This window comes from Mus caroli, unplaced genomic scaffold, assembly GCF_978045245.1.
Source record: "Mus caroli unplaced genomic scaffold, Mus_caroli_1 scaffold_12, whole genome shotgun sequence".
Lineage (NCBI taxonomy): Eukaryota > Metazoa > Chordata > Mammalia > Rodentia > Muridae > Mus > Mus caroli.
In genome coordinates this window covers 36,231,979-36,254,680 of record NW_028227267.1, presented here as the reverse complement: position 1 = coordinate 36,254,680, position 22,702 = coordinate 36,231,979, and the positions used below count along the sequence as shown (strand labels likewise).

Genomic DNA, 22,702 nt, shown 5'->3' with positions numbered 1-22,702 from the left:
TCCCTGTGGCCTGTTGAATCCTCATTAGATGTCAGAGTCAGCTTTAGTGAGGATGCTGGCCTGGATGATGCACAGCTGCTCGAGGTCGCCTGTACTGCCATATGCAAATAACTTCCTCTGACAAAATAGCAGTTATCAGTGACACAGAGTGAAATTGTTTACAGTGCTAGCACTCCTAGGTTTAAGCAGACACCAGTTGCAAAGTACAAAGGACCCAAAGATGGAAACATATGCCCAGGCTGACAACAGTAGGCTTTGAAATGATTAAATTGACCTGGGAGTAGACAGTGGAATGTGAGGTGCAGGCAGAGGCCTAGTACAGAGTATCTGACAGTTTTCCTGGTAGAAGGTATTCCCACTACTAGAAGGTCTTTGGATCTCTGGTCTAGGCAGCATAAGGAGAGTGATGAAAGTCACTGTCTTGTGAATTTGCTGCTGAGACAATTGCTTTCTATTCTGAATATACACAATGGAGTTGACTCAAGGTCAAGAAGAAACAGCCATTGTTGTAGTTCATTCCTCTGAAGAACATTCTCCTACTCTTTTCAGCCCACATAGATTAATCATGTACCACCTTGTTCCCTGGACACTCACATGACAGGGATATGGTCCTACTTTCCTGTTATGTGTACCAGAAGATCACTTTACAATGGCCCAGATGATCTAGTTCAATCTTGCAAGACACAATAATCTATTCTAGTATGGTGGCACTTGCCTTTAATGCCAGGAGAGGCACAGGCAGACAGAATGCTATGAAATCAATGCAGTCTAAACAGTTGGTGGAAATTATGTTTTTTTTGTTTTTTATTTTTTATTCAGGATCAAGTCAAATAAGTTCCTGAGGCTTGGAGGTTTTAGGTTTACCTTTTAAGGGGACTTTGTACTTGTAGGAAGGGATAATGCAAATATTCACAGATAAATTGTGGAACCCAGGCCTTCATTCAGCTCCAAGGCAAGTGCATCCAGGGGACTAATGGATAATCTGCTTTGGGGATCCCGACTAGGCTAACAGAAGATTATTAAATGTAGTTATTATAAGGGAATTGTCCCACCAGTTCATATAGAGTAAGATGCAGAGCCCACATTTGGACAGGTTTTTTGGCACCATGTATTGCCATGCATCATGTGGGTACATGGTGTCAGGAGACACAGAAGAAGGCCTCATTTCCCTTGAAACTGGAGTTACTACCATCTCACACCATTGCTTGAAATACCAGCACTTGGGAGAGGAGGTCAGAATCAGGAGTTCAGGAGCATCCTTGACTATATAAGAAATTTTAAGTTACCTTCATTCCTCTAAGAACTTCATTGAGTTTCCATCTGTTGCTATGAATTGTAATGCTAAATCCTGTTCCTAGGAAGGTCTGGAACTAGGAGAGTATTCTCCTATCAAAAGCTTTTTTTGTGCAAATATGTTTGCTTAATTTAAAGCCATTAGTTAAATAAAATTGGCTACTGGTATTTACTGGACGGATTAGACGTATTTGAGTTTCTAGTTATGTGGTTGTGGGTGGAGAAGTGAAAGATAAGAGGAGAAACTAGAAAAAAGAGAGAAGGCACCATGGGGGACCTGTACCACGAGCACATATGGAGGAAAAACCGCAAGTATTTGGGGTGCACCACTAGAAAGGTAGCCAGGTGAGATGTTAGAAAAGCAGATTAGGGGTCACCCGACCCACAGTAATTATCTCTATTTTTGTTTTTTTTAAGACAGTGTTCCCCGTATTTCGCTGGCTGTCCTGGAACTCACTTCGTAGATCAGGCTGGCCTCAAACTCAGAAATCCTCCTACCTCTGTCTCCCAAGTGCTGGGAGTAAAAGTGTACACCACCACCTCATAGTAATTATCAAAGCCAAATGATATAACAATAGTCTGAGTCATTTCTTTAGAAGCAAGTCAGATTGAGCTTCCATTGGTTCTACTAAAACTTTGTCTCAAAACAGAAGGTGATGGGGAAAGAGAAGAGCATTGGCTGGAGGGGAGAGGAGAGAAGACCATGGAGAAAATGGTCAAAGACATACTTGAATAGAAAGTCTTCAAGAGTCAAAGGATGTGCATTTTTTCATTGAATTATTTATTTCCATCTGATCACAGCCCCTCCCTCTCTTCCCAGTCAGACTCAATGTCCCACTCCCCCCCCCCCCCAATTCCCTATTCCCTTCTCCCCAGAGAAAACGACCCGCTTTTTTTCCCCAATACCAACCCATCCTGGCACATCAAGATGCATCAGAAATAAGTGCATCCTCTCTCACTGAGCACAGACAGGGCAGCCCAGCTAGGGGAAAGAGATCTAAAGGCAGGTAACAGAGTCTAAATCCGAGGCAGCACCCACTCCAGTTGTTAGTCGCCCACATGAAGACCAAGCTGCATATCTGTTTCATTTATGTAAAGGTCCTAGTTCAAACCCCTGCATGGTGTTGGCTCATGGTTCAGTCTCTCTGAACCCCCAAGGGTTCATATTAGTTGACTCTGTAGGTCCTCTTGTGGCTTCCTAACCCTTCTGGCTACTACAACCCTTCCACCAACACTTCCACAAGACTCTCTGACCACAGTCTAATGTTTCGGCAGTGGGCCTCTGCATTTTTACATTTAAAGGGTGATGGAGAGAACAAGCAATTAGAGGGACTGCACACAACAGGTCAAAATGGAAACCTCTCAGCAGCCTGCAGCAGCTACTTGTAAAAAAAGATGGTGTCTGTGGTCTTGAGAAGTAGGAGATACATTCCTCCTGGGTACCTGCCATTTGAAATAAGGGACTGCCTGATGTAGGCTGTGATAGAAACATCTCAATAGCCTGTGGAAGCTCTTCATACTAAAACATAATTCCCCTTTATCTTAACCTTAGCCCTGTACAATCATTGTATAGAATTCATTGTGCATGACTGCTTTTCAGCTGGCCTTGATATGTATACTTATTTTATTATATCTGAATTTCCTATTTCTTTCTTCTTCTGCTCAGTTGTAGTCTGTGAAACTCGATGTTTCATGATGTAATGATTTTAAACTATGAAAACCTGAGATATAAGGGCTCAGTACAGCACAGTTTAAAATGTTCCAGGTGTATTCTGTGTGTTCTCATCTTGGAAATAATGTAATAATAACTGTGTAATGGTAGTTCCAGATTAATGCATAACTTTCAAAGACAGCTTGAAGAAATTATTAGAAAATGAAATAGAGACAACATTGGGACCCAAGAAATGTAAAAGTTATTGACGTTATGAAATTAGTTTCACACAACATTTGAGAGTAGTCCTGAATAATAAAGTACAGAATATGTCATACTGTATGCCAGTCAAACTAAGTCAAAACACTGGGACTCTTACAAGGGTTATTGTGTGCAATGTACACAATCAGAAAGCTAGCAGAAGTACTGAGTTAAGGGTTAAGCACCTCTGACCCATTCAGTGCTTTAGTAGAGGTTTTCCCATCAGAGCTATACCCTGCAAAGCAGGGGTTGGATCTCCAGTACACACCAGCTACTCAAATGGATACCATGTTTCCTTTTGTAAAGAAATGGAAGAGTCCCTTCAGCCACCATCTGGGAAGGCTCTATCTCATTTTCAGAGCCACTGCAATTGCAAGATTTTAACTTAGCCCCAGCTCCATTGTCTTATGCCAGTATTCTCTGCATTGTCCACTTTCCTGTGGTAGTGTCAGTGATGGGCTCTGCACTATGATTTGTCCCTGTTACCTGACCTGGTGTTGCTGCTCACAAAACCTGCTTCTCTGATCAAAAGAGAAACTTCAAATCACATTCTAAACTGCTTTGGCCCTGAAAGGAAATCGGTGCTTCTACTTTTTTACAACAAAGTAAACATATCTCAAGAAAAACTTTCTATAGATATGATCCATCCCACTAATATAGCACACAAAGAAGGACAAAAGTCCATATTAGGCGATGGAGAGATAGCTCTTCATTTGAGAATATGTTTCTCAAAAGACCCACATGGCATCTAACAGTCCTCTGTCATTTTAGTTCCAGGTGAAACCCAATAACTTCTTCTGGCCTATGGGCAGTGGCATGCAAGTGTTGCACAGACCTACAGAAGGCAAATCATGCGTGAATATAAAATAAAACCAAATAACAAACAGAATCGCCACTGGGGGGAACAAAAACCAAGGGAGAAAACTCACAAAGCATATGGGCCTGGATTTGGTCTCAGCTTTTAAAAAACATCTGGGTACTGAATACTGAACTACACACTGTGCTTGTGTTAAAACCATAAAATGGAACCAAATGTATTGTCAAGCACAAAATTCACTCTCATAATAATGAAAAATAACAAAATCACCAAAAAATAATAAATCCCTATCTCAAAAGTTCCTAAAATTGAATCTCTCTAGTAGTAGTTACCACTGATAGAACATTTGAAGGAAAGCAGAAGCATACATGTCTGTGTTTTCTGACAGCTTTTATATTCCCTTAGAATATGTTTTTATTTCCTGAAAGACATTTCAGAAATACTGATATATTTCCCATTAATTTGTTCAACACTATCATACACAGTATTTTAGCAGCAGCTAAATGTTTGATATGAAAGGATACAATATGGGTAATTTTTCCACCTTCAAGTTGGAATCCACAGAGTTGGACACACTAGACAACTGAATGTACAAACTATTACTTTTGTAGCTCAGTCTGGCTGGGAAGTCATTATGGAACCCAAGCCCCTTACTTAGAACCACCTGTGTCTGATAGGTGTGGGATTTCAATAGGGTGATACCACAGCTGAATAAAGAAGTTTCTTAGCTGGGCGTGGGGGCGCACGTCTTTAATCCCAGCACTCGGGAGGCAGAGGCAGGCGGATTTCTGAGTTCGAGGCCAGCCTGGTCTACAAAGTGAGTTCCAGGACAGCCAGGGCTATACAGAGAAACCCTGTCTCGAAAAACCAAAAAAAAAAAAAAAAAAAAAAAAAAGTTTCTTAAGAATGAAGAGTTAGAGATCACTGTTTTATTCATAAGAAAACATCCAATTTACTCAATAGTAACTAAAAGTGGGCAGTCAATATGTACAGTGTATAGCCTTATCAAAAAAGTAAATCAATTACAAAATAAAACAACAGCAAAGAAACAAACAAAAAATAAACTTTAAATGAAACAAAAGAGAAACAAAATAACAAAAGTAATCAAAGCTCAAACCAAAATCTAAAAACAACAATTGTGCTAAAGAGCCTTCTTTGGCTGTTATTTTGCAGCACAGACTTACAGCCCATGGCTGTCCTTGGAAACACAGTAGAAAATAAGTTACTTCTGGTAACAATCTTTACAAGAGAAATTTAAGTAGGTCTCCTTTTTTGGAGTATGGGTTTGAAGAACAAGGACACCCAAGACTAAGTAGAAAACATGTTATAGACTTTGGCTCAAAGTCTTTACGATCTTGTAGATAGATTTTGTAATTTTCCTTGATGACCTATCAGGACAAGAAAAATTTACACTCTCAGAATCTTCCTGTTTTCCCAGCAGCTCTTGATGTGTCTCAGCACATGTCTGAATCCCTCTACATGCTCACTCTTGCTGAGCCAGAGCACAGATGAAATTAAGGGTTATTCATTGCAAAGAAACAAAAGTAAAGGAAGAAAATGCCGCAGATGATAGCCATGATTACTGGGGATGAGATGAAATATTTGCTTTGCACATGCAGATATCCCCCTATAGAAGTTATCTTCAAAGGAGACCTTGTCCTGGTCTGTTCCATGTTCCAGTTTCTGCTGGAGTATTTCACACCTAGGGAAGGAAGGAACAAAGGCCTGATTAGGATTTGTCAATTCAGCTCTCCATCCCACACTAGATCTATTCAGCTGGATAATCTATTATGACCTATCATTGTCTAAGGTCATTCCCTGCATCCCCAAGTGTCATAGAGCACCTGGGCTTGGAATTATTTCTCAGCTTTTAAAAACTGCTAGAAACTGAGCTGAGAACTACACATTGTACAGGAGTTTAAAAGAAAAACACTATATTTCTCCAATAGTCCAGGTATAATATATTGAATAATAACAATGTAGGAATGTCTGATACTGAGTTCAAGTGAGATGTGAACAACCTAGAAAACCATGTGGATGCCTCATGGGGAACCTGCCTAGAATTGAAGTGAAGGTTACGATTATTTCTCTAGTGCAGGACCCTGACAGGGTACCACTCATCAACCCTTGTATCTGGAAATAACCAGAGAAAACCTATAACATGAAATCCACAGGCACTGCATGTGTCCTAAAATCAGAAAGAATGTGCTAACTGAAAATATTCCCAAGGCTAGGAACTGAATTTTAAAAGTGATGGTCATGAAGGAACATAACAACACACATGTACATCTGAGACTGTGGTAGAGCACTCTGTCAAATATGCAATTTATTTGTATTCACACAACCCAAGCACAGTATACCTCAGTAACCTGTTGATTTTCCTAGCTAATGCTATTATAAAAATCTCCCAGGATATTTTGGAGTCATAAAAACAAATCTTGAATGGGATAGGTACATAATGAGCAAAGCATATAGACAGCTCAGTCAGTGATAAGCTTTCCCCTCATAAACACAGACTCAGAATCAGGGTTCTTGGCATAGTATCCAATCTGTCTTAGCAAGTTCCAAAAGCTGTGTAGAGTAGGCTTCTCTGCCAGCAAAGGATCACGTGTTGGTGATGGACTAGCCTCTCCTTCACTGTTTCAGTTTTGTCCCAAAGTAAACAGTTCCCTCCATTAGAGGCTCCCTTTGTCATTGCTTGACTGACTTGGTGTCCAAAGGTATGATCCCAGAAAAATAGGACGTCATTATAAATAGGAATCAATGGAACAATTTTCTCCCAATAATGTGACTGTGTCAAGGATATTTTGAGTAAAATGAGGCTAACTAGTTGAAGGTCAAATACTTGCATGGATTATCTAACACTGAGCAGTAGTTCATGAAAGGGCTGCATCACATAGTACAGTTTCACTCTTTAGCTGATGGACATCAGGATATCATCTTCTTCTGGACTACTCTGAGGACCAGTACAGACCTCATGTGCCCTAGAGACTCTCTGGATATCTACTCCTTGTTCTGGAATCAGTGGGTCAAAGGGGACTTCTTTTCTACTTTCTGAACCTCGCTTCTCAAACACCTGATTTTATACTACCAGACCTGTCTGAACGTCCTCATTTCTCCCAACACCCATTGAGGCTGATTTTAACACTGAGAAAATGATTTTGTATAACAGCAATTGCAGAATCCCACACAGATAACATATTGTGAGTTTTTAGATTATCATGACCCTCAAGGGGCTCCTGAAACAGCTCTGTTTTGCACCACAGCTGTGGGAATTCTGCTGGATGCATGTACAGCTACATGCAACTCAATCTCTCAATGATTAGAATCCAAGCCATATCATAAGCAATGTTTTACTGAGTAGAGGTAGCTGGAAAGGCAATGGTAGCAAGCAATAAGGAGAAGAATCTGGAATGCTGAGAATACACAGTGAGCCACCTGATATTCCAGTCGGTCTTTTTAATTCTTCCAAAGCAGAAAAGGGACATAACACATGGATTTTATACACCAACTTCCTCCTCAACACTATGTACCATATTCCATTGATTTTCTCCAAAGGATTTCAATGAGGATCAGTAGTATTGCCCCTAGCCAGTTGAGAGTCTGACTTTAGATTTTGTGTCCTTTTTTTTTTGTCTTGGAATCTAGGTAGAGTTGCACACGAATTGGACTGCTGTATTTGATTTTTCATGAGTGCAGTCTGTAATGACAGGGGCTTTACTCATCATGCTTGGCCTCTAGAGACAGACATGGTTACATGTCTACAGGAACACACACACAAACATACACACACACACACACACACACACACACAGTTGTATATTCAAGCATCCATACCACAAACACTTGCAAAGGCATTTTGCCTTACGCAAACACACAACATAGAATAAACACACTGAGTCACAGCTGGTACACAAACATACACACACACACACACACACACACACACACCAACACACACACCACATACCACACAAAGACTGACACAAACACAAAAACATCAATGAAATTCTTGCTCTTATCTAGCATATTTTCTGTTGCATGAGCACATAGTTGGACCTATGATGTGTATAAGGCTCTTAGACTCAAGGGGGCTTTGCAGCCCTGACCTGTACTTGTCTCCTCTTCAGGAACTTTTTCTATGCAAATACTTGCTGGTCCTAAAGGGAAATTACAAGCTCTACACAGATATCCTGGACAACACAGCACTAAATTGCCAAGTAAGAGATTTCTATGTATAGCCTCCAGTAAGCCCCATTTTGACTCATCAAGGCCCTCTCACTAAACCTACACTGAGTCCTTTTGAGCATCCGAGGAAGACTGTGACTTTTGATCATTACTCAGGAACTTTTCAACACATTACTTATTATATGATATTAAATCATCCTCAAAATCAGTCAGGAGAAATCTAGTTAAATGACCTGCTGTGACATTTCTGAAATGCAGCACTCTGCACAACTCTGAGTGAGAATGTATCCTGAAACAAAGCCATGCCCAAAATATAGTTAGCAAAACAATGTCAGCAGAGTGAGCACTGTAGGCTTCTATGTATGCCCATGGTTAAGCCAATAAGACAAGCCAGAATCTTCCAGGCAATAACTCTAAGGAGGAAAAATTAAGAAATGTAATACTAATTTTAAAAATAGTAGTATTGTTTAATGATTTGCTGATATAAATAAGAGACAGATCTCCACCTGGTAGTGGACAGATGAAAATTCTACTGGACATCGAACAACAGGAAGTATCAGGTTTATTGAGAGACATAGGCCCAAAGAACTAAGTTAAAGAATGAATACACAAAATCAGATGTCCTTAACTGGCCTTACAGAATACCCACAAAGGTACAGATTTGCATAAGCATCCATAAACACACATACACATACACACACACACACACACACACACACACACACCTAAAATCATAAAAGACCAAAAACAATGAAGAATCTGTCATGCTAGTGGAAAAAAAAATTTAGACTATGCAGAGCAGATGTTTCAACTGAGAAACACAACTCTGGTATTCTTACTAGGGAAATAGAAAGATCTAGACAACATTCTTCTTGGACAGAATGAGGAGCATACAGAGAGAATTTTTTTCATGAAGCCTCAAAACTCTCACACCAACTGAGATTGTGAGAAGCCTTTCCTACATCCCTGCTCATCCAGCCAGCTCCAGACCACAAGGCCCAGGAAAGAAAACTCCAACAGCACTCAAAGAAAATAGGACTGACATGCTGCTACTCAGGCTCACTGAGTGTGAATCAAGATCTACAGGGGAAAGGGTTGGGGTGGGGGGCAAAAACTGCCAAAAGGCAACAATGAAATCCACTTATTTCTCAATCCCACTAAGCTCTCATCCCTGCAAACTACTTCCTACCTGAAATCTCACATGCTCCCCACAAAATTTTGAAGGCCTTTACATCTTCCTGCAAAGCACTCTACTATTCTAAAGAAGGGCTCCAACACAGCACCCTTCAAACTCAATGTCATATAGAGTGGTGATGTGTAATCAACTTATCTCCCCTAGTGAACTGCAGATTCTGGCAGAAGAGAAAAATTTGCTTGTCAAACATGCAGTTTCTTGATAAAGGCTACCTCCACAAAAAGCCTGGTAGATGATCCCATAAATAAACAGTTGGAGGAGGCATAGGCAAGTGTCTGGTAAGTTGCTGGAATGTTCCATTGGACTTTCTATGTTTATGGTGAGCCATGACAGCAATCTGCCTCTGATACACATCACCCTACCTGCTGCTGCTTGGGACTGGTGACAAAAATGTTCTTGCTGGCCTCATCACAGATCCTTTTTCTTCACCAAAGGATGCTTCCTGTTCAGCTGGCCCCACCAGCAGCTTCCTGTTCTCATTCAGCACCATCCTTACTTTTTCCTTCAATTAATTGTAGTCACTCAGGAGGTAACAGTGCCTGAAGCTGATCCACAAAAAAAGAAACAAAAAATGGTCATTTCCAGCAAGCTTACATTTCTCTGCCACTCTTTTAGAACTAGGATTCCTACAAGAGTCCTGATCCCAGGACAGCCTCAGACTAGAGTTCACACTATACCTATCAGTACCAAATCGAGGTAGGTCAAATCCAGAGATCAGCCGCATGCCACAAGTCTCAAAGGACTTAGGAAAACCATAACACCAATAGTGTTCCATGTACATTACTGAAGAGGAAATGTTCCTCATGGTTGCTTATATGTCTTGTTACCAGAAAACAATCAGCAGGGAAAGGGCAAAAACACTCTGAGGGAGAAGAGAAGACCAACATGTATAAATTCTTTCCATTTTTGTCATGGATCCCAGAACTTTGAATCTGCTGTCAGAATCCTAAAGTTTCAGGGTTGCTTGATATTCCCAGCATGGTGGAAATGGTTTCTATGCAGAGGATCCTGAATTTGGAAGAATAAAGTTTGGAGTGTCTTGGACACTCTTCACACTTAAGAAAACTGAGTCCAAGAGGTACAAATCCAAGACCCTTGCCTCAAGGGAGGGCTCTTATTAAGGAACAGATAGTGGGGCTGGAGAGATGGCTCAGAGGTCCTGAGTTCAATTCCAAGGAACGACATGGTGGCTCATAGCCATCCGTAATGTGATCTGACCTCCTCTTCTGGAGTGTCTGAAGACAGCTACAATGTACTTACACATATAATAAATAATTAAAAAAAAAAGAAACAGGTAGTATAGAACTAAAGCCCTTATTTTTGTTCAAAGTCCTAGAAGGCCACAAGCATTCCCTGCCTAGTGCTGCTCCTTACCTGTGTCAGGGATTCACCTGTAGGAATAGTTATCTTCTATGAGTTCCTTGAACTTCTCTATCATATCACTTATTGACTGGGTCATTTTTTCCATATCCAACATTGTCTTCTCATGTTGTGATTTAATGATGGTGAATTCAAGGTTCATCTTACGGTAGAGCATGGCCCAAAGAGCAAATATCCTCTGAACTAAGCAATCAAGTTATCATGTGCAAAAAGGTTGTATCTGAACTACCCAAGCCAATTGTATGCCACATCCTTGTTCCTTCAAAGAAGGTCCTATTAGTACTGAGTAAACTTATTATCTTGCCCAGAGAACAGCAGAGCCTGGGAACCAAATGAAGAGTAATGACCCTCAAGAGCTCCTTGGGTGAGCCTGAAGTACTATACTAGGTCTGTGAGAAGTTTCTAATAGACCTGTCAAGATATTGAATCCTTTATCCTCAGGCTGGTCCTCTTGTCTTAGAGCTTGGTGGGTCCCACTATCTAGTGAAAGAAACAGAGAAGTAATCTCTGGGTCAGCATCTTATATTTACATCACCCCATGCAGTTGACGTTCTTCTCAAAGCAACCCCACAATTCTGGCTGTTCAAAGCAAGGGTCAAAGTCCTACTCTTTGACTATCCTGGAGTCTACTTTGAAAAACCCACTGTCATCACGTCTGCTAACATCTTGACAGATGAAGACCCACAGAAGCTCATCAATAATTGTATGAGGAAACAAACATGAAGAAACAGATCAGTCTAGACATATTGTACACCACCACATCCCATGAAAGATTCTGAGGGAATGTTCTACATGGATGGGAACACCTCAATTAAACATGGAACCAGTTACCCAGGGGCTTCGGGAGATATTGTAGCTGAAATTATTTGGCCTCAAGATATATAGACCAAGTCTATGGTGAAAGAAAACACCAGTCATCACTTACCAGGAATGTCAATATGCTTTACTTAATAAATATGTGGATACTATGATATATGGAGAAGGAGGGCTCATCATTGCTGGCAGAAAGAACATTAAAAACAAAGAGGAATTCTTGGCTCTCCTGGAAACTCTTTGAATTCCTCCATGATACTCTTGGTTTCAAGGCAAAGCACATCAACTTAATGACCCCCTTGAGGTCACAAGTAATCAGGTCACTGAGTTGGCATGCCAAAAATTGTTTGAGATCAGTGTATGCTGTGCATGGTGGCACATGCCTTTGATCCCAGCAATTGGGGGCAGATGCAGGCAGATTTCTAAGTTCTAGGCCAGACTGGTCTACAGAGTGAGTTCCAGGACAGCCAGGCAATACAGAGAAATCCTGTCTAGAAACAAACCAATCAAAAAACAAATAAACAAAAAACAGTGGAATCTACTGACATTCAGGTGACATACTGTGACCCACTGTAGCCTGAGTATCCATAGTATAAACAAGGGGAAATAAGGGATGTAAAAATATCTAAAGCATAGCTGAAACCAAAGTTTGGTGGTGGACACCAGAGGGAAGGAACACTCTGCCAGGAAATACTGGCAAGTTTCTGGAAACAAACCTTCACCAGACTACCTGACTGGAATACACACTACTTTCTAAGTTGCTCATAACAAGGTATGGTAAAACTGGACTTAACAGCATGGCTCAATTCCTCCAAGCAATATGTCAGCTTAATAGTAAAATACATGTAAAGACAGATACTTCTGCTAGAAGTGGGAACATATGAGGGGCCAAACAGTGGTCAATTGTGGGAAACTGACTTCACTGATGTGTGTCCTAATGGGGGAGAGTAAGAGTCTATATTTTTTTTTCCTGAAACTTATGAGTTTATCCACTAGTCTGAAACTTCTAAAAGAGTAGCTGAAAAACTCTTCAAGGTACTTGACCAACAATTATACCACACCCTTTGAATTGTGTCAAACTATAGCAGAGCATTCATAGCCAAAAGCTGTCAGTAAACAGTGAATGATTTAGGAATAAATGGGAACCTTCATGGTGCATGCAGACCTCAGAGTTCTGGTCTCATGGAAGTAAAGAAGAGTTCCTTAACGGAAACACTACAAATCTCTCAGAAGAGTTCAGGGAAAGGTGGCTGGGCCTCCTTCTTACTTTGGGCCTATTGTACCCAATACAGGGAGGAATTCATCCCAATACTATTTTATTGGAATGCCTGTCCCATAGCTTTCTAGGCTCAGATATCATCAGCTAGCCAAAGTATAACTATTTCTTTTTCATTAGCCATGTTCTCGAGTTCTCCATAAAGGCTCTTCTTATGACTGCCAGAGAAACAGAGTAGACTTTTGACTGCCCAACCATCTCCCCAGACACCTTTGGGCCTTGTTGTAGTGATATTCCATAACCAAAGGTGGTAGCCAAAGACAACACAATCAATGTGGAAAGCCTTTGCATGATTTCTACACTCTTACACCTCTGAGGATAGGTGGCATTTTACCATGCACTCAGCACACACAGATCAAGAAGGCAGAAGGCACTGATGTCAATGCCAAAAGGAGCCCCTTCTGAAATTATGAATCCATTAAAATAGAGGTTTCACTGGACCCGAGGCCTTTCATCCCTTATCCATCCAATTGAGTCTTAGGTATCTTATGAATACAGGATCATATTCCAACCCCCAACAGACTCAGGCCTGGAACTGAGAACTTAAAAATGTAGATACTGGAGAAGTAAGAGCTAATGTGACCAGGAAGCAGCAATTCAATGTCCCTCTTGGCCTTTGTTCACAGATGCTTATTCTGTCTGGTTGTTTTGGAGATAGAGAGAATGTAAGATTTTAGCTTTTGAAGAAGGGACATAAACTTTACAGTATGATGTTGCCCCTGTAGTGACTTCTTCTATTGCCAAGTACAAGGGAGTTTTCATTGCAAAGAAATGGGGTTGTGAATTAGAAAGTGCAATCTGCAAATTCATCTGGAATAACAAAAAACCTAGGATAGCAAAAACTCTTCTCAAGGATAAAAGAACCTCTGGTGGAATCACCATGCCGGACCTAAAGCTTTACTACAGAGCAATTGTGATAAAAACTGCGTGGTACTGGTATAGTGACAGACAAATAGACCAATGGAATAGAATTGAAGACCCAGAAATGAACCCACACACCTACGGTCACTTGATCTTCGACAAGGGAGCTAAAAACATCCAGTGGAAGAAAGACAGCATTTTCAACAAATGGTGCTGGCACAACTGGTTGTTAACATGTAGAAGAATGCGAATCGATCCATTCCTATCTCCTTGTACTAAGGTCAAGTCTAAGTGGATCAAGGAACTTCACATAAAACCAGAGACACTGAAACTTATAGAGGAGAAAGTGGGGAAAAGTCTCGAAGATATGGGCACAGGGGAAAATTCTTGAATAGAACAGCAATGGCTTGTGCTGTAAGATCGAGAATTGACAAGTGGGACCTCATGAAACTGCAAAGCTTCTGCAAGGCAAAAGACACCATCAATAAGACAAAAAAACCACCAACAGATTAGGAAAGGATCTTTACCTATCCTAAATCAGATAAGGGACTAATATCCAATATATATAAAGAACTCAAGAAGGTGGACTCCAGAAAGTCAAATAAACCCATTAAAAAATGTGGCTCAGAACTGAACAAAGAATTCTCATCTGAGGAATACCGAATGGCAGAGAAGCACCTGAAAAAATGTTCAACATCCTTAATCATCAGGGAAATGCAAATCAAAACAACCCTGAGATTCCACCTCACACCAGTCAGAATGGCTAAGATCAAAAATTCAGGTGACAGCAGATGCTGGCGAGGATGTGGAGAAAGAGGAACACTCCTCCATTGTTGGTGGGATTGCAAGCTTGTACAACCACTCTGGAAATCAGTCTGGCGGTTCCTCAGAAAATTGGACATAGTACTACCGGAGGATCCAGCAATACCTCTCCTGGGCATAGATCCAGAAGATGTCCCAACCGGTAAAAAGGACACATGCCCCACTATGTTCATAGCAGCCCTATTTATAATAGCCAGAAGCTGGAAAGAACCCAGATGTCCCTCAACAGAGGAATGGATACAGAAATTATGGTACATTTACACAATGGAGTACTACTCAGCTATTAAAAAGAATGAATTTATGAAATTCCTAGCCAAATGGATGGACCTGGAGGGCATCATCTTGAGTGAGGTAACACAATCACAAAGGAACTCACACAATATGTATTCACTGATAAGTGGATATTAGCCCAAAACTTAGGATACCCAAGATATAAGATACAATTTGCTAAACGCAGGAAACTCAAGAAGAATGAAGACCAAAGTGTGGACACTGTGCCCCTTCTTAGAATTAGGAACAAAACACCCATGGAAGGAGTTACAGAGACAAAGTTTGGAGCTGTGATGAAAGGATGGACCATCTAGAGACTGCCGTATCCAGGGATCCATCCCATAATCAGCTTCTAAACGCTGACACCTTTGCATACACTAGCAAGATTTTGCTGAAAGGACCCAAATATAGCTGTCTCTTGTGAGACGATGCCAGGGCCTAGCAAACACAGAACTGGATGCTCACAGTCAGCTATTGTATGTATCACAGGGCTCCCAATGGAGAAGCTAGAGAAAGTACCCAAGGAGCTAAAGGGATCTGCAACCCTATAGTTGGAACAACATGATGAACTAATCAGTACCCCGGAGCTCTTGTCTCTAGCTGCATATGTATCGAAAGATGGCCTAGTCGGCCATCACTGGAAAGAGAGGCCCATTGGACTTGCAAACTTTATATGCCCCAATATAGGGAATGCCAGGGCCAAAAGAATGGGATTGGGTGGGTAAGGAAGTGGGGGGCGCTATGGGGGACTTTTGGGATAGCATTGGAAATTTGGAAGGAGATTGAGGAAAATATGTAATAAAAAATATTAAAAATTAAAAAAAGAGGACAATAAAATGGAATTTTCAATAGGAAAAAAAAAAAAGAAAAGAAATGGGGTTGTAAATCAGAGATTGTGTGAAATCACATGGCTCAATATATTCAAACAGTGTCTCCTCTCAAGGCAGTTGCACTCTAAAACATAGAATCCAACTTGTGTAAAAGTAAAGGTGCAGAAGTAGTTTTTTGCCCTCTGGGAAAGAGAGACACCTGGGTAAATCGATTGTTTGTTCCATGAATGGACCCCAGAAGTAGATTTATATTGGAGAAGAATCTCCCTCATAAAAGGATCCTAACAAAGATGAGCTACCCATGCCATGGCACTAACAAACTCACCCCATTCAACACTGGACTTGTAGTGAAGCAGAGAGAAATCTCTAGCTTTGGAAGGAGAAGTTGCCAAGAGGTATCCCCAGGGGCAAAAGAGAAACTCAAGGAAAGGGCACCTCAGAAACTGGTCAAGATGGGGCAAGCTGGTAGGCTATGGAATTTCCCAGTGACATCATCAGTAGTCACTTCCCAGACAATCTCTTGTATCCAAGAGAACCCTAGAATCTTCTGTGATGTCACCAGTGTTGTGGTAACCAGAACAGCTTGTGGGGTATTACTTCAGATCCTCATGGGTTCCCAAGGAGGCATGTTGTCCATGCTCCTCAGGGTATTTCAGAGAGAGAATAGAATACACACAGACACCAGAACAAGGCAGAAAGAGTCTGGACGCCCGTCATGGTGGGAAAGGGCAAGAAACAACTGGTCATGGAGATGGCACAGTGAGTCCTGGGCAAGGTTTGGTGAGCTGCCGAGAGGATGTGGGCTTCAGCTGGTCCTTCCAGGAATAGGGATTATGATCTGGATCCTTCAGATTCTTCAATGGTAGAACCAGAGTCAAGAATGTCTAATAATTAGTTTTACAGACAGCCCGATATTCAAAAGCCTGCAGTTGCTTTGCTGAGAGATCTTAATTTCCCCCTGAATGGAAAATTATGCAGAGCAAGCTCTGTGAGAATAGAAAAGTGTTGTTCTCAGGATAGAGTGTTCATGTACTTCATCTTAATATAGTTTCCTCTAGGATACATGAGCATGTGATGCCAAGAACAGAGAGGGCTAAGGTCTCAGACACTTTGGTATTGAACACACATGATGTGGACTGATTCACAGTCTGGGGTTCCTATAGTAGTGTATGAGCTCTCATCATGCATTTGAAGAAGACTAGAAAAGTTTTGGCTAGTGTGCTAAGAGGTACGGATTTTGTTGTCAGATATGAGCTGACAATGCCCTCCATTTATTCTTGCCTGGCACAGCTTATGCATTTCAGGGCTAGGGTGATTACAATAGGAAGTCAGGCATATGTTTAGTGATGGTGGTTGTGAACAGGGACCTAGCTGAGGAGCCCAGCTTGAAGATACCTATGATGTACTATAAGGGATTCTCGGATGCTGGGCGTGGTGGCGCGCGCCTTTAATCCCAGCACTCAGGAGGCAGAGGCAGGTGGATTTCTGAGTTCGAGGCCAGCCTGGTCTACAGAGTGAGTTCCAGGATCAGCCAGGGCTACACAGAGAAACCCTGTCTCGAAAAACCAAAAAAAAAAAAAAAAAAAAAAAAGGGATTCTCGGTGTCTCTAGATTTTCCTCTTCCTCGGGTTTCAGTGTGGGACAAAGCATGGTTTCCCTTTCCCTGCCCTATTATCTCTACAAGGTTACTAGTGTTTTTCTACCTACAGGGTCTGTTGGGGAGCCAGCACCCCAACCCCCCACCATCAATGAGCAGGAGAAGAGACGGGAGAGGTTGGAGAAGCTCAAAAGAGAGCTCCAGAACATAAAAAATGCCAGAGACGAACTTCAGGGAATCCTGGCCAACTACACTAACAAGGATTTAAATGACAGGTAGTCTTTATGCCCAGATCTCTGCTGACTATCTTGGGCCATCCCTGTTAAGCCCAGATTCCCTCATACCACAGGTGGCTACAACTCCAGGCTGTCTGCATGTCCAAATCAATTTTGCTGATTGGATTGTCGACACAGAACTTCAAGTTCAGATAGGAGTGATATGGGGTCACAGGCATTTTGATTCCTCCAAAAGTTATTCAGAGCCTGTGGCATGAATCACAGTCTGGGGATGAAGGTAGTGATGTGTGAGCTCTCATCCTGCCATTTAAAAAGCTTACACAGGTGTTGGTTTGTGGGAGTTGCTAGGTAATGTTTGTTTATAGCCAATCCTTTCCATAATTGACCAGGCAGTAATTTGGGAACAATTGGTCTTCTCAACAGCTGGAGAGGCCTGTCCCACATACTGCCTCTCAGTATGACTGGGTTAGCTGCAGTTCATAATGGCTTTTCTCAAATTTTGTTCATTATACTCTCAGATAAAGCCAAATCAATTTATTTATTTGGCATTCTGATTGAGTGTAAGTGTGTGTGTGTGTGTGTGTGTGTGTGTGTGTGTGTGTGTGTGTGTAAAAGAGAGAGAGAGAGACAGAGACACAGACTCAGAGAGATACTGCGTGCATGTGAGCTTGTGAGTGCGTTTGTGGATGTGTGTGTTCCTGTGTGTATGTGTGTTCCTGTGTGTGTGTGTTCCTGTGTGTGCAGCTTAAGATCTAGAAAGTCTGTGTCATGTGATATATCCTTAGGTTTTGCCTGACTCCATTTCCAGGCAATAGCAGTGAGGAAGCCAGGGAGGTTCATTTTGAGTAGCACAGGACTTGACCTCTGTGCTCACCATGGATGCACATTGGAATCTCCTGGTTTGTTATAAAGACTTTTCCCTGTAGATGTGATTATGTCCTTTGGAAATTTATGTAGCAATAGAGCCAAGGATTGACTATTCCATGTCGAAACAAGGAGGAGAATCATACAGATTTAGCGTGGACCCAGGCCTTTGACACAGATTCCTGGAAAGTTCTGGGAGAGTCAGTCTATTCTTTCAAACCCCTTCAGGGAGCTGAAGCAGATAAGCACCCTGCCTTTTCTTCCCTGGGCTTACTGGCCCAAGGTGAAGAGTAATAAGTTTAATAAGCACCAAGTTGAACAGGTAACAAGGAGCTAGGTCCAGTGGCATATATGTGGTGGGGAAGTGCATGATTCACCTTGAATTGAAATGATCCTTGTATCCTTAGTTCACGGGACAATTTGTTGCTTGGGCCATGCCCTCCCACAGGATCAACTTTGAGACATATATGCTTGAGATGCAACATGACCAGGTGATGACTGACCTGAAGAGAATGCCCAGGGACATCAGTGAGGCCTTATCCAAGTGCAAGGAGTTGACTAAAGAAAATCAGTTCTACTGGTGAGTGACTAACAGGGTCATGACCCAAGAAATAGGCCCAGGATATGTCTGACAATCCTTGTCTTTGAACTAACGTGGGGGCTTAGGTTCTATACTCTTAGTCTCTAAACAGGAAGCCTGCCTCCTTCAAACAAGGCACTAAGATTTTAACATCTTAGACTCATTTTGACCAAGGGTGAAGAGTCTGGGAGCCCCTCAAGCCACTGTTGTTTCCAACTAAGTATCCTCAAGATCGAAACGTTTCCACCATGATGGAGATATCAATCAATCTTGGGCCTCGTGGGCTCTGAAAGTAGATTCATAGATGGGGTTTCCAGGAGAAACATAGAAAGATAGTGTGATGCTTGGGTCTCTTCACTCCTAGAGAATTTTGCCCTATACCTACAGGTGGCTTTTTAATACCACAGACTCATAAGCACATATAGACCCCATGTTCTTTTCTGAGAGATACATGAGTCCCTGTTCGTGTCAGGGTTTTCAAAAGTACCTTGGGTCTTCTGGAAAGTGGCAGTCCTCTGGATTTGATCTCCCTCTATGGCCAATCTGGATACTTGTCTGGGGCTGTCTGGGGATCAGGGCCCATGATAAAGGAATGGTGCTTGGAGGAATGGGAGGAAGATGGATGGATGCTGCCTGGAATCACCATGTTTTTGTTTGTGGCTCAGCTTTAGGAACTGCCACCTCCTGATTGAATCTAAGCTCATCCAGCACAAAGTCAGGATGTTGAGGAGTGAGAACAGACAGCTGCTAAGGGATCAGATTGCATTGGCAGAATACAACATAGAAATAAAAATACTATGTAAAGAAGGCAGCCAGAATATCAAAGACCACTATACTACGCAGCAGCAGGTAGGATGAATGAAGCATCATGGGCAGAATGCCCTAATGTGTAATCATAAAGACAGTCAAGCCTATGTAACCATCCTGCACCTTATCCAGGCTCTCTCCTATGTCTCATCCAGTTTTACACTTCTGTGATCATTTCCAAGACTTTCTGTGGAGTTACCCTCTTTTGAAGAAATTGGATTTCAGCCATGCCCTCTCTTCCCAATACCAGTCGGCCACCTCTAGCTTGCCACTGTAGGCAGAGGAGATCCTGGACCCCTGAATGCAACATCTTTAGGTTCTATGGTATGGAGAGGTGCCTCAGGATGCCACTTCCTGAATTATCTAGGAACCTGGCCCTCTGTTCTGCTCTATGGCAACTCATCCAGAGGGGCTTGAGCCTGTCCTCTCCTAGGACAGAAGGGCAGGCTCCAATTTTATTGTGTATGTATATGTGTGCGTATGTGTCTCATGGCTTGCCTGAAAAGATGCAGCGTCCTTTACATGTCTCTGAGATGAAGTACTCGTACAGGATGGCAGTATCTAAGGAGCCATACACATAGCAGGGCTATTGGGTTTTGTTTTTGTTTTTGTTTTTTCCTTCATGAGTATCCCCTTTAGAGTTCAATGCTTACCCTTGGGAAGAATTCCATGAAGTGTACTCTTGCTGATTACAGTATCCCTTCAGTGTGCATGAATTTCCTGTGAGATGGTTTCTCTGGGGATTCCCAGATATAGGGGTTCACAAGGAGAGCCAAGGAAGGATTCAGCACTCCAGAAATAATAAGAGCCTTCACTTCAAAGTTTGCTAGGCTCCCTAGATTGCCTCTGTTCAATAATAGATTCAGACCCTGATACACACTTATTTTTCAATGTAAAAAATATTTAGACTATTGGAGAAATGTGGTGTTTTACTTTAACTCCAGCACAGTGTGTAGTTCACAATTCAGTGTCAAGCAATATTTTACATTTGAAAAAAACATCCAGGCCCAGGTGCTCTCTGACCCTTCTCCTATGGAGATACAGGAAAGATCTCAGATGAAAGGTCATACTGGATTATCCTGATGAGTAAAGCTGATGTTTCCTGGATCGCTGACATGACAAGATCTCACCAGGCTTTTTTCTCTTCCTCCCATAGGTCTGAAATATTCTGCAGAAGCTCAAACAGATCAGAGACCAGGTCAAGATCTTGCTCCGACACAACTGTTCACCAGGAGCACTGGATGTACAAAGCAAATTAACCACCATTGCATCTAATCCTTGTAACCATGGCAATCTTGGGCTGCATTTTCTTCTATTTTGGTTTGCTATGGGTAATGAGGCCTTTATTTTGTCTAGCCTCTGGTCCAGCAAGACTGCCTGTTTGGAAGGCTTCAGAGAAGTACTGAGATACATCAAGATCTGCTGGGCATACAGCAGGACTCTGAGAATGCCAATTTTGGCCGGTCCTGTTGGGTCATCAAGAATTATTTCATAGTGATCAGTCAAGTGAATTTGAAAAACTTTGAGGTATCATCTGTAACATCTCTCATGTTAGCCTTGAAGGACTAGTCCATCAGCAGAACACCCACCCCAATGAGGCACGCCTATATTCATCTTCAACAGATTATTACCATCAGTGACTGCTTTGCACTATTTCACCAAGGCCAGCAACAGGCTGTGGGTCTGTGCTGAACATCTGCAGCAAGAGAATGATGCTTAGCTTAATTATTTTGTTTGGTTTTTGGTTAGAGTTTTGATTTCTTTGGGTCTTTGGTTTTCCTGTGTTTTCATTTGAAGTTTCATTATATATTCATTATCTTTTTGTTACTATAACTAATTTGTATTTTTGCTAAGTCTATATCTTTTATAAACTGACTCCCCACGTTAAGATGTTATTGAATAAAATTAGTGTATTGTTATGGATAAAACATCATCTCTAATTATTTCTATTATAAGGACATTCTGCATTTATGTGTGGTTCATACATAGTCCTGTAACACTAGAAGTTTCAGGCAGGAATGGGACTCTTCAAGTATTATGTAGTTTAGGCTTCATAAGTAGTGCCCAGCCAGCCAGAGCTCCACAGAAAATTGAGCTTTTGATGTGGATAATGTGTCAAACTTTGTGGATCCCAATGTCAGGATGGAAAAAGTATCCATGCTCTATCTCTATAGTCAAAAATTTAGCTACAGTCATAATGTACTCTCCTGTGGATGACCACGTCGGACAAACAAATTAGAAACACAACAGTATTTCTCTAATACATCCCAGGAAACAAAAATATTCACACTGAGTAATTAAAATCTTCTGAATTATAAATGAAGTGATTGGGATTAAAATGACCTTCAAAGGTCATTTCATAATTGAAGGTTTGATACCTACTTCATAGAACTGTTTTACAAAGGAGTAGTAGATATGGACTTGCTGGAGGGGTTGTGACAATGGAGGTTAGCATTGAGGTTTCAAAAGCTCATGCCAATCCCTGCCTCTGTCTTTGTCCCTGTCTTTGTCACTATCTCTCTGTCTCTGTTGATCTCACTATGTTTCTCTCTCTTTTTCTCTATATCTCAGTCTACAATGTCTCTGTCTCTGCCTCAGTCTTTCTGTTTGTCTGTCAATCTGTATCTATCTATCTCTTTCCTCTGCCTCCTCTATATGTATCAGATGCAAGTTCATCTACTCCTCTAGTTCCATGATGCCTGTATGCATGCCTGCCTGCCTACTGCCAAGTTCCCCACCTTGACAATCCTGGATCACCCTTTTATATTGTTGGCCAACCCCAATTGAATATTTTCTTTATACGTTATCCTGGTCAAGATGTGCCCTAGCAATAAAACAGTGAATAAGAAAGCAAAAGAAACTCTTAATCAATGCAAAGATCAGCTACAAGATGGGAGAGGATCTTCACCAAGTGTACATATGACAGAGAGTTCATTTCTAGACAATCGGATGGTGTTTAAA

At 41.6% G+C, this 22,702-nt stretch overlaps 1 long non-coding RNA gene and 1 pseudogene across 1 annotated transcript in view; one reads left to right on the top strand and one right to left on the bottom strand.

The window, feature by feature from the left end:
• Positions 1-4,955: 4,955 nt before the first annotated feature.
• The window catches only part of LOC147001732 (uncharacterized), a 31,737-nt gene continuing 13,990 nt past the window's right edge, over positions 4,956-22,702 (bottom strand). The window contains exons 2-3 of the long non-coding RNA XR_015044730.1: positions 9,768-9,950; positions 4,956-5,724 (exon numbers count right to left, since the gene is read on the bottom strand). This is a non-coding gene — a long non-coding RNA (uncharacterized LOC147001732). The remainder of the gene's footprint in view (positions 5,725-9,767; positions 9,951-22,702) is intronic.
• Positions 16,266-21,492, top strand: LOC147001733 (uncharacterized; annotated as a pseudogene).